Source organism: Salmo trutta, chromosome 4 (assembly GCF_901001165.1).
Source record: "Salmo trutta chromosome 4, fSalTru1.1, whole genome shotgun sequence".
Classification (NCBI taxonomy): Eukaryota; Metazoa; Chordata; class Actinopteri; order Salmoniformes; family Salmonidae; genus Salmo; species Salmo trutta.
In genome coordinates this window covers 49,963,410-49,976,325 of record NC_042960.1, presented here as the reverse complement: position 1 = coordinate 49,976,325, position 12,916 = coordinate 49,963,410, and the positions used below count along the sequence as shown (strand labels likewise).

The 12,916-nt window shown below is 42.8% G+C and overlaps 1 pseudogene; it reads left to right on the top strand.

Moving 5' to 3' along the window:
* Positions 1–654: 654 nt before the first annotated feature.
* Positions 655–11,892, top strand: LOC115193040 (fragile X mental retardation syndrome-related protein 1-like; annotated as a pseudogene).
* The last annotated feature ends 1,024 nt before the right edge of the window (positions 11,893–12,916 follow it).

The following is a 12,916-nucleotide window of genomic DNA, read 5'->3' as shown; positions in this document are numbered from 1 at the left end:
TCCAGCAGGTATATTTCACTGGTCACCCCAAAAGTCAATTCCCCCTTTGGCCGCCTTTCCTTCCAGTTCTCTGCTGCGAATGGCTGGAACGAACTGCAAAAGTCACTGAAGCTGGAGACTCATATCTCCCTCACTAACTTTAAGCACCAGCTGTCAGAGCAGCTCACAGATCACTGCACCTGTACATAGCCCATCTGTAAATAGCCCATCCAACTACCTCATCCCAATACTGTATTTATTTATTTTGCTCCTTTGCACCCCAGTATCTCTACTTGCACACTCATCTTCTGCACATCTATCACTCCAGTGTTTAATTGCTATACTGTAATTATTTCGTCACTATGGCCTTTTTATTGCCTTACCTCCCTTATCCTACCTCATTTGCACACACTGTATATATACTTTTTCTGTTGTATTATTGACTGTATGTATGTTTATTCCATGTGTAACTCTGTGTTTGTGTCGCACTGCATTGCTTTATCTTGGCCAGATTGCAATTGTAAATGAGAACTTGTTCTCAACTAGCCTACCTGGTTAAATAAAGGTGACATAATGTTTTTTTTTTTTTTTAATATGAAGTATGTGCACATTCAACTTCGCCTAGGTACTTGCAAGTAGCTACCCCAATTGTTTAGGCACTTCAATAACCCCGGCATGACTGTGGAGGGCCGTGTCTCCAACGGAGCTTATAAGGTAAATCCATTTATAATATTGATGTAAACTAACCATGATCATGTTTATAAAACATGGCCAACACATCAGTTCCCCTACTATAGTCCATAAACGTAAACTAGCAACATACACTAAGCTAGAGACTTGTGTTTTCAACATGTCTAATGACGTTTGGCTAGCTAGCTGGCCAGGTATCTCGGTAAGCTAACGTTAGCTACGTTAACTTACATTTACATTACATTTAAGTCATTTAGCAGACGCTCTTATCCAGAGCGACTTACAAAACTTCAAGACCAAATATAGTTGGCAGCTAGTCTGTCACTTTTCTTTGCAAGCGACCTATTCACATCCCGTTTGTCTTCGAGGAGTAGAATATTAGCTGGCTAATTCAACAGCTAACGCTATGAAAACATTGAGAAATGTTAACTAGTTAGCTAACGTTACCTGGCTAGCATCAACTAGCTAAAGGTAGGTATGTAGGTAACTTAAAGCTAATCAGGTTCGGTTGCACCTTTCTTGGCTTTGCTAGTTATAGATCTGTCATTCTCATTTAAAGCCTAAGAAGCGGTAGATCTGTTCTAAACTCAGCAAGGACCCTGTCTTTCAAAGATAATTCGTAAAAATCCAAATAACTTAACAGATCTTCATTGTAAAGGGTTTAAACACTGTTTCCCATGTTTGCTCAATGAACCATAAACAATTAATGAACATGCACCCGTGGAAAGGTCTTAAAGACACTAACAGCTTACAGATGGTAGGCAATTAAGGTCACAGTTATGAACACTTATGACACTAAAGAGGCCTTTCTACTGACTCTGAAAAACACCAAAAGAAAGATGCCCAGGGTCCCTGCTCATCTGCGTGAACTTGCCTTAGGCATGCTGCAAGGAGGCATGAGGACTGCATATGTGGCCAGGGCAATAAATTGCAATGTCCGTGTAACAGTGTAGGTTCCGTCCCTCTCTTCGCCCCAACCTGGGCTCGAACCAGGGACCCTTGCACACATCAACAACTGACACCCACCGAAGCAACGTTACCCATCGCGCCACAAGAGCCACTGCCCTTGCAACGCAAGGGGAAACCCTACTTCAAGTCTCAGAGAGAGTGACGTCACCGATTGAAACGCTATTAGCGCGCACCACCACTAACTAACTAGCCATTTCACATCGGTTACATCCGTACTGTGAGACGCTTAAGACAGCGCTACAGGGAGACAAGACGGACAGCTGATCATCCTTGCAGTGGCAGACCATGTGTAACAACACATGCACAGGATCGGTACATCTGAACATTACATCTGCGGGACTGGTACATTTTTACATTTACATTTTTAGTCATTTAGCAGATGCTCTTATCCAGAGCGACTTACAGTAGTGAATGCATACATTTCATTTTTTTTGTACTGGCCCCCCATGGGAATCAAACCCACAACCCTGGCGTTGCACACACCATGCTGGCGTTGCAAACACCATGCTCTACCAACTGAGCCACAGGGAAGACTAGGATGGCAACAACTGCCCGAGTTACACCAGGAACGCACAATCCCTCCATCAGTGCTCAGACTGTCTGCAATAGGCAGAGAGAGGCTGGACTGAGGGCTTGTAGGCCTGTTGTAAGGCAGGTCATCACCAGACATCACCGGCAACAACGTCGCCTATGGGCACAAACCCACCGTCGCTGGACCAGACAGGACTGGCAAAAAGTGCTCTTCATTGACGAGTGGCAGTTTTGTCTCACCAGGGGTGATGGTCGGATTTGTGTTTATAGTCAAAGGAATGAGCGTTACACCGAGGCCTGTACTCTGGAGCGGGATCGATTTGGAGGTGGAGGGTCCGTCATGGTCTAGGGCGGTGTTTCACAGCATCATCGGACTGAGCTTGTTGTCATTGCAGGCAAGGCATCCTCCTCCCTCATGTGGTACCCTTCCTACAGGCTCATCCTGACATGACCCTCCAGCATGACAATGCCACCAGCCATACTGCCCATTCTGTGTGTGATTTCCTGCAAGACAGGAATGTCAGTATTCTGCCATGGCCAGCGACGAGCCCGGACCTCAATCCCATTGAGCACGTCTGGGACCTGTTGGGTTGGAGGGTGAGGGCTTGGGCCATTCCCCCCAGAAATGTCCGGGAACTTGCAGGTGCCTTGGTGGAAGAGTGGGGTAACATCTCACAGAAAGAACTGGCAAATCTGGTGCAGTCCATGAGGAGGAGATGCACTGCAGTACTTAATGCAGCTGGTGGCCACACCAGATACTGACTGTTACCCCCCTTTGTTCAGGGACACATTATTCCATTTCAGTCACATGTCTGTGGAACTTGTTCAGTTTGTCTCATTTGTTGAATCTTGTTATGTTTATACAAATATTTACACATGTTAAGTTTGCTGAACATAAACACAGTTGACAGTGAGAGGATGTTTCTTTTTTCTGCTGAGTTTGTGCTCTATTTCTGTGCTTTCCATTCGTATGTTTACTCCTGGTTTTGTACACCAGCTGAAAATACAGTTTTGTTATGGAAAATATATCTCACAGCGCTTTAGATGGTACAATGATTCTCTACACTATATGTGCTTGTTTTGCCACATAAACTGAAATTAGGTGAACTATTAGAATTTTAGCAACCAGGAAATAGCGGAGAGATTTCTGCATAGTGCATCTTTAAAAGTTTGTTAAATTAGTTTTTCAGTTATAGCCAGCTCATTAATGTTTTAATTTGCTACTCAGTTAAGTCTGAATAGGGAAACGTATTGCTTGGTAGGTAGCCAGCTAGCTGAAATGTTTCTTTCATTCAAGAATGTACACTATACACAAAAGTATGTGGACACCCCTTTTAAATTCCTGGATTCAGCTATTTTAGCCACAACTTTGTGGCAACAGTTTGGGGAAGGCCCTTTCCAGTTTCAGCATGACAATGCCTCCGTGCACAAAACGAGGTCCATACAGAAATGGTTTGTCGAGATCGGTGTGGAAGAACTGGCCTGCACAGAGCTCTGACCTCAACCCCATCAAAAACCTTTGGAATGAATTGGAACACAGACTGCAAGCCTAATCGCCCTGAGTGGCTGAATGGAAGCAAGTCCCGACAGCAATGTTCCAACATCTAGTGGAAAGCCTTTCCAGAAGAGTGGAGACTGTTATAGCAGCAAAGGGGGGACCAACTCCATATTAATGCCCATGATTTTGGAATGAGATGTTCGACGAGCAGGTGAATCGCCTATAAATTAAAAAAATTTGATATGGCCATATCGACAAGCCCTACTTGGATGTGGGAAAAGTGTCGCCAAACTGGCGCAGGTAGGCAAATATATCGCAAGGAGGGATATATGTTTTAAGACTAGACCCGAGTTCCACTCAGATCTAGAAACTCTGGGCTAGAATACCATAGCAGCCTATACCAGGGTTTCTTAAACTATGGGTTGGGACCAAAAGTGGGCCCTGGGCATGTGAGAGGTGGGTCGCGAGTTATGAGAATAGATCTTCTTAATTTGGGTTTTTGGAGGACGATTTGGGTCATGGGAGGATGGTCAATTTCACTTTTGAGTCTCGAGCTGAAGGTTTTAAGAATCCCTGGTCTATACTAAAGTGTTGTATGTTGATATTCCCTAGCTATGCCAGTAACTTTTTATTTTCTGGGTGGGGTGGCGGAGTACTTCTGAACTTAACCCACGGCTGACCTTTCTCTAGGGATTGGTCAAAGATGTCCATGATGATTCACTCACTATTGTCTTTGAGAACAAGTGTTCATAGGTTCTTCTGGGGTTGTAGTGTATTTTGTAGTCATCTATGTTGGAATGATGGTGGTATAATTTTGTTGATGGGCATAACTTTGATACTTATCTAAATGTTTTATTAAAGGAGAATTTAGCTTTTTTACATCAAATCTCTGTTTGATGTAAAGGGAATGTTGTAGATTCTGTAGCATGCCATTTACATCAAAAATAGAGATTTGGTTGTAAAAAATAAAGCTAAATTGTCTTTTAATAAAGTTGTCAACCTGAGAGACAAGTTCACTTTAGTGATGTGCGGATGCCACCTCCAGCTGAGGGTAAAAAGGATATCGGGGAGGGAGAAGAGGTGGAGGTGAGAACTGGCTCTCTATCGTCTTAGATTTAACAGACACTTTTTCCTCAGAATATCTTTAGAATTATCTTTTTCTCTTTCCACCAGATCTTCTCCTGGGCCAATGAGCAGGAGCCATGTGGCTGGTGGCTTGCCAAAGTGCGCATGATGAAGGGAGATGTGAGTAGTTATCTGTGGTTACAATTTCACTGGTCCCAGAATGTCATTTGCGAAAGGATGTTTCTGCAACGTTTATCCTGTGATTTCCTCATCCTGATATTACGTTTGTCAGTTTCATGCAACACAAATGTAACCTGTGTTGTGTTTACTGTGTAGTTCTATGTGATCGAGTGCTGCCTGTGACGCCACGTACAATGAAATAGTCACCTTTGAACGTCTCCGGCCTGTGAATGTCAACAAGGTGGTGTCAAAGAGCTCCTTCTTCAAATGCACAGTCCCAGTTCCTACGATCTGAAAGCAGCGTATGTACCTTTTATTTAAAAGTAGTTTCTGATTGGGATATAGGCTAGTAATTAGTTTTTTTATTTACATGCATTAGAGTTCAGAATTTGATTATAGTTTATTTTACTTTAGGTGCGAAAGTGACCGAGCTTGTCGGATTGTCTACTGTCCAGAAACAAGTAACTTGGTCGTACTGGTAAGTCCATATACAGTATCTCACAAAAGTGAGTACACCCCTCACATTTTTGTAAATATGAGTGTATCTTTTCATGTGACAACACTGAAGAAATTACACTTTTCTACAATGTAAAGTAGTGAGTGTACAGCTTGTATAACAGTGTAAATTTGCTGTCCCCTCAAAATAACTCAACACACAGCCATTAATGTCTAAACCACTGGCAACAAAAGTGAGTACACCCCTAAGTGAAAATATCCAAATTGGGCCGAAAGTGTCAATATTTTGTGTGGCCACCATCATTTTCCAGCACTGCCTTAACCCTCTTGGGCATGGAGTTCACCAGAGCTTCACAGGTTGCCACTGGAGTCCTCCTCCATGACGACATTACGGAGCTGGATGTTAGAGACCTTGCACTCCTCCACCTTCCGTTTGAGGATGCCCCACAGATGCTCAATAGGGTTTAGGTCTGGAGACATGCTTGGCCAGTCCATCACCTTTACCCTCAGCTTCTTTAGCAAGGCAGTGGTCATCTTGGAGGTGTGTTTGGGGTCGTTATCATGTTGGAATACTGCCCTGCGGCCCAGTCTCCGAAGGGAGGGGATCATGCTCTGCTTCAGTATGTCACAGTACATGTTGGCATTTATGGTTCCCTCAATGAACTGTAGCTCTCCAGTGCCGGCAGCACTCATGCAGCCCCAGACCATGACACTCCCACCACCATGCTTGACTGTAGGCAAGACACACTTGTCTTTGTACTCCTCACCTGGTTGCCGCCACACACGCTTGACACCATCTGAACCAAATAAGTTTCTTGGTCTCATCAGACCACAGGACATGGTTCCAGTAATCCATGTCCTTAGTCTGCTTATCTTCAGCAAACTGTTTGCGGGCTTTCTTGTGCATCATCTTTAGAAGAGGCTTCCTTCTGGGACGACAGCCATGCAGACCAATTTGATGCAGTGTGCGGCGTGTGGTCTGAGCACTGACAGGCTGACCCCCCACCCCTTCAACCTCTGCAGCAATGCTGGCAGCACTCATACGTCTATTTCCCAAAGACAACCTCTGGATATGACGCTGAGCACGTGCACTCAACTTCTTTGGTCGACCATGGCGAGGCCTGTTCTGAGTGGAACCTGTCCTGTTAAACCGCTGTAGGGTCTTGGCCACCGTGCTGCAGCTCAGTTTCAGGGTCTTGGCAATCTTCTTATAGCCCAGGCCATCTTTATGTAGAGCAACAATTCTTTTTTTCAGATCCTCAGAGTTCTTTGCCATGAGGTGCCATGTTGAACTTCCAGTGACCAGCCAGTATGAGGGAGTGTGAGAGCGATTACACCAAATTTAACACACCTGCTCCCCATTCACACCTGAGACACACATGACACCGGGGAGGGAAAATGGCTAATTGGGCCCAATTTGGACATTTTCACTTAGAGGTGTACTCACTTTTGTTGCCAGCGGTTTAGACATTAATGGCTGCGTGTTGAGTTATTTTGAGGGGACAGCAAATTTACACTGTTAAACAAGCTGTACACTCACTACTTTACATTGTAGCAAAGTGTCATTTCTTCAGTGTTGTCACATGAAAAGATATACTCAAATATTTACAAAAATGTGAGGGGTGTACTCACTTTTGTGAGATACTGTAAGTCTGTCTGCCACTCCTCCTTCAGTACCAGCAGTTTTGTGTAGAACAAGGAATGTCTAGACAATTTTTTTATGTTTATATTCTTGTTTCCCTGCAGTCTATAAATGAAGCCACAGTTAAGCGAGTGTCTTTGCTCAGTGACATGCACTTGAGGAGCATTCGCACTAAGCTCATGCTCCTGTCTCGAAATGAGGAGGCCACTAAACAACTGGAGTTAAGGATGATTATCACAACTGCATCCTTGCAGAAATAGTTTAAACAGGATTGTCATAAAGACACATCTCAATCATGCACATGATCTCTTCTCTCTCTAGAGTACAAAGCAACTGGCATCCGCTTTCCAAGAGGAGTTTACAGTCAGGGTGGACCTCATGGGCCTTGCCATTGGAAGCCATGGCAGCAACATTCAACAAGCCAGTCCCTGGAATCACTGCTATTGAGCTGGATGAAGGGAGTGGGACGTTCATCATTTACGGAGAGATGTGCTGATGCTTTTGATATGAGACCTTGTTATGAGTGAGCAATAGACAGTGTATGTACCGCCAAGACATTTGTTTCTTAATAAAGCTAATATATTCTTCTTCAAAGAATGAGGAGGCGGTTAAGAAGGCAAGGAATTATCTGGAGTTTCTCGAAGATTCTGTTCAGATCCCAAGGAAGTTGGTCGGTATGTATCAAGTAGGAGTTGATACTTCCATAAAGAAAGACATTTGTGAGTGTGTGCGCTTTGTGGCTGTGCACCTCTTCACACAAGTGCCTTATGGCTTCTTATTTTTTTCTTCAGGCAAGGTAATTGGCAAGAATGGAAAAGTCATTCAGGAGATCATTGACAAGTCTGGGGTGGTGAGAGTAAGGATTGAGGGGGACAAGGACAACATACAGCCACGTCAAGAAGTAAGCCCTTACTTTTTTTTACTACTTTCCAGCTCACTTAGTAGACCAAGTGATCAGTATTGTCACGGAAACACTCTTCACCCATAATAACATCATTTTATTTGTGATGTGCTGACACAGGGAATGGTCCCGTTTACCTTTGTCGGCACCAAGGAGAACATTGGGACTGCCCAGGTGCTTCTGGAGTACCACATCGCCTACCTGAACGTAAGCATTAATCTATAGTAACAAACGCCTAATGGTCTCAGTCAGGGCTGTAGGCCCTTTTTATAGTCTGTGTGGGATGAGTTTGCCTGTTGCTGTCTGCAGGAGGTAGAGCTACTGCGTATGGAGAGACTGCAGATAGATGAGCAGCTCGAAGCTGATTGGGATGGGCCAAAGGCCTTCATCTGGCCACTCAGCAGACAAGGACAAGAGCTACACCACGGACGACAGTGTGGCTGCCACCTCTGTGCACACCAGCCGCTCCTACACTGGCAGAGGCCGCGGACGCAGAGGCCCCAACTACACCTCCGGCTATGGTGAGCATCATGTTCACAATGATACTGAATAGACATTTTGTAGATTCTCCCAAGCCATTTTTCAACACCTATCAGCAGGGGTTTAAAGTACTTCAGTAAAAATACTTTAAAGTACTACTAAGGTACTATTTCACTACATTCCTGAAGAAAATATTGTACTTTTTACTTTTAACACCCAAAAGTACATGTTACATTTTGAATGCTTAGCAGGACAGGAAAATGGTCCAATTCAGACTCTTATCAAGAGAACCTCCCTGGTCATCTCTACTGCCTCTGATCTGGCGGACTCACTAAACACAAATGTTTCATTTGTGAAGGAGTGTTAGCCCCTGGCTATCCATAAATACAAAAAAAACAAGATGGTGCCGTCTGGTTTGCTTGATATAAGGAATTTGAAAATATACATTTACTTTTGATACTTAAGAATTTCAAACCAAATACTTTTAGACTTTTACTCAAGTAGTGTTTTACTGGGTGACTCAATTTTACTTGAGTCATTTTCTTTTAAGGTATCTTTACTCAACTATGACAATTGGGTACACCACAGCCTATTGGGTGGACAATTGAAAGTTGCAAGACACAATCTAGGGAAGGTAATATTGATATTGGAACATAATGCTATAGCCCAACAGGAAGTTATCAGCCATGTGGTATTAAAAATATATGTTTGACTTTCAGGCACAAACTCTGAGCAATCCAATGACTCTGAGACTGACTCGGAGCGGAAGGATGAGCTGAGTGACTGGTCCCTGGCGGGAGAGGAATGTGAGAGGGGTACCCAGCCACAGAGAGACAGCAGGAGGAGAGTTGGTCAAGGGAGGGGGAGAGGGCCCAGTGGCAGGGGCCGAGGAGCCTCCAACACCGGTACGGCTGCAGACACAATTGATGGGTCATGCACATGCTGATGACATTAAACATGATTTGCATTATCCCCTATGTTTATCATGATCATGTGAATAGGTCTATGAATTGTTCCTCTAAAACTATAGATATTAAACTATTTGCTAACTTTGCAGCTCTAGGATCATGATGGCAACCCATACAGTGTGCTTGACAACACAGAGATCGACCAGACGGCCGACTCCAACCTCAACACAAACTGCCGCCTCCTCTCCCGCCGGACTGTCGAGCCATTGATGGCATGAGCGAATCGGACAAAGCTTCCCTCAGTGAGAATGGCCTTGGTAAGTCCTGCATCACCATGTCCTCGCAGTGATGACCTGATTTTAAGGACGGTCATCAACAGCATTTAAACATTTGTGTTGTGACTTTTACCATCTCAATCAGTACCATCCACAAACTTCTTCAATCCCTCTGGATAGAAGTGTCTGAGTAAAAGTAACAAGCCCTGGGAGCCAATCGGATTCAACAACAAACATACTCCCATAAGCATTAGAAAATACAATTATTTCATGTTACAGAAGACGGTGGACAATTCAGTGACCAAAAAGGATAGAATTACACACATTGACACCAATCCCAAGTCCATCCTCATGAAATTCACTCACCGAGGGCTCTGCACAAACTCTTTCCCCACAGATGACTCAAAAGCTAAACCACAGCGGCATAAACGTAGCAGTAGACACTCTGTCCGCCCACCAGAGGAAAGGTAACCTGTGGTGAACGGGCCTGTAGTTTGTTTACCAAAACCAGCATGACTGAGTGTGATTAACACTTGCCCTGGCTAGCAGTGAAGTCCGTGCTTCAACCAGTAACCATCGATTTACTCTGGGAAGCTAATTTCTCAATTTAAAGCTGAATAGACACCTAGGAAAGGCATGCCACCAAGAAGTCCCATTGTTTTTAAATGTTCCCACTCAAATTCACTAACATGTCCGCTACTTGTTGACTATCAATTAAGGTCTTTTTATTTTTTTTATATTTATACTGCTTGCCTGTATTTCTCACTTGCATTCCTTGGACTGCTTTCTAGTTATTTTTAACCACATTCTTTCAGTGTTTTATCACAATGTAAGCTTTTTTTCTGATTCAGAGGGGTTGGGTTAAATGCGGAAGACACATTTCAGTTGAATGTATTGTTGTACAACTGACTAGGCATCCCCCTTTCCCTTTCATTAGCTATGATGATGATCTAGTTTAATTCATTACCAATGCAACTGGTTCTAACATTCTTTGTTTTGCAGATCCCGGGCTGAATCACAAAGCAGATAGATGAACTAAAAAAGAACTGGTAAGTTTGAAAAAATGCTACAAATCTGACTTCAAGGCCCGTATGTATCAAGTGTCTCAGAGTAAGAGTGCTGATCTAGGATCAGGTCTCCCATCTTGTTCAATGTGATGTAAAATGCAAATCGGTATGCCTAATCTGAGATGCTTGATACATAATAGCTGGCTGGAAGAAGTGATGGGGAGAAAGAACCATGTCAATTTCTTTCCCTTGGCTTGATGTACTTCAGGGGCATAGTCCATGGAAGCTACAGTATGTTAAATTGCCACTAGGCTGGTTTTAATTTCTAGCATTGTATCAAAACAGTTAGGTTTGTTGTATGCCTTTGGTATATTAAGTCAAGCTTCTGTAACTATTTCTACTTTTCTGTGTCCTGCAGGAGCATGTTGAGTGTATTGCAGAGCACAGCCTCTCCACATCAGCAAAGAAAAGCAATGGCCCCAGCAATGGAAGAGGTGAGGAACTAGGCAGAGCTTCCACAGAAAGGGCTGCCAACGTCTGTTACCAAGGGAACAGTGACTAGCAGCCTGTCCTGAATAGTGTTTTCTAATCTATGGTCCCATTAATTGTACTATATTTGTACAATAGTTATTGTACAAGCTAGCCAAAGATGGACATATGGACTTCCAGATTCTCTACTGTACTTTTCAGTTCCCTAACCATGGGACACAGAGGGGGGGATTTAGCACTGAACCGAGACATGGAAAAGCATGTTTCAAGATTATCAGATGTTGTGCCTTGAGAGTAGATTTAACATAGTTGCCTGGCTATAGTAAAGTTGACAAAGGTGAGAAGAATCCAGTTATTCTAATATTTATTGAGCTTTGGCAGATTTTTTTTTTTTTAACACTTTTATATACAACCACTTGTAAAGGAAAACTAGGAAATGCAGTTGTAGAGAAAAAAAAACATTTTGCACTGAATTGGAATTTATTTCCCATAAGAAAAAAGATGGAAACTGGTCTGTCAATGTTCTTGTCCCATTTTTTATGCTGAACCTGTATGCTGGGATTTGGTTTCTCATGCACCCACCAGAGGCTGGAATGATGGTGGCAGTAACTTGTCTCGAAGGAGCTTTATTTTGTTTATTTAAAAATGTACAGTATTTAAAAAGCTGTTAACACTGAACTAGCGGAACGACATTGCAGGTGACAATTTGGACTACTGAGGTCAATTTCCAGATTTTGGTTCGGTAAACTGTTTGTCTGTTTGTTAATGATCATTCAGGTACTTCTTAAATAAAACCTGAACTTTCATCTAGATCCAAAACCATTTGTTTCTTGTCAGGTCTACCTTTTTGTCCTGAGAATGAGTGAAGTACAGAGCAAGACTAGTCTCTTTAATATATGATTTATTTGTGCACGGTGAATAAGAAAACCCCCTGGGCCCAACCAAGTACAAAGTGAACTATTAATTTAGTTGTCCAAGTAAATGCTTTGATTAATTTATTTTAGCAGCAAGATTTGGTGATCCACCTGCAAATAGAAAAAAAAACATGCAATTGTGATCCAAATTACATTTTACAAGCTGAATGACTAAATAAAAGTACATATTTGTTTGGAAAGAGTTTTACTAGTTCCTCAACCCTCTGTCGGGGTGATTTAGAATCATCAGTTTTCTGTGGGCTTCTCTGATCTTGTTAGCTGTGGGACAGGGAACAGCAATATGATTCATTAGGAAAATGTTGAACTTTATTGTAGTATCACACACCTACTGAAAGGAACAATACCCGACTTCTAGAAAAGTATGCAACAAGACAGTTACAATTGTACCACATGCGAGTAATGCCATAGTGTCTTGTAGAGCAAGGCTTCCCAAACTCGGTCCTGACTTGGTTGCGCGTTTTGGTTTTTGCCCTAGAAGGACACAGCTGATTCAAATAATCAAAGCTTGATGAGTTGGTTATTTGAATCCATAACATGCACCCAGGGAGGACCCCAGGACCGAGTTTGGTAAACCTTGTTGTAGAGGACAACACACATGTGAAAGCCCATAAAATCTTACTGATTTGGGAAAACTGCATAGCTTGCTTCATTTGGGGTTTCATGGCCTGCATGGCATAGCGACCTGAATCAAGAAGTACCATTTTAGTGTCACAAAATCATCCATAACTTTTATTCAACTCAAAAGTTTTACACCGAACAAAAATAAAAATGCAACATCTAAAGTGTTGGTTTCATGAGCTAAAATAAAAATCGCAGAAATGTTCCATATGCACAAAAAGCTTCTCAGATTTTGTGCACAACATTTGTTTTGCATTTCTCCTTTTCCAAGATAATCCATTAACCTGACAGGT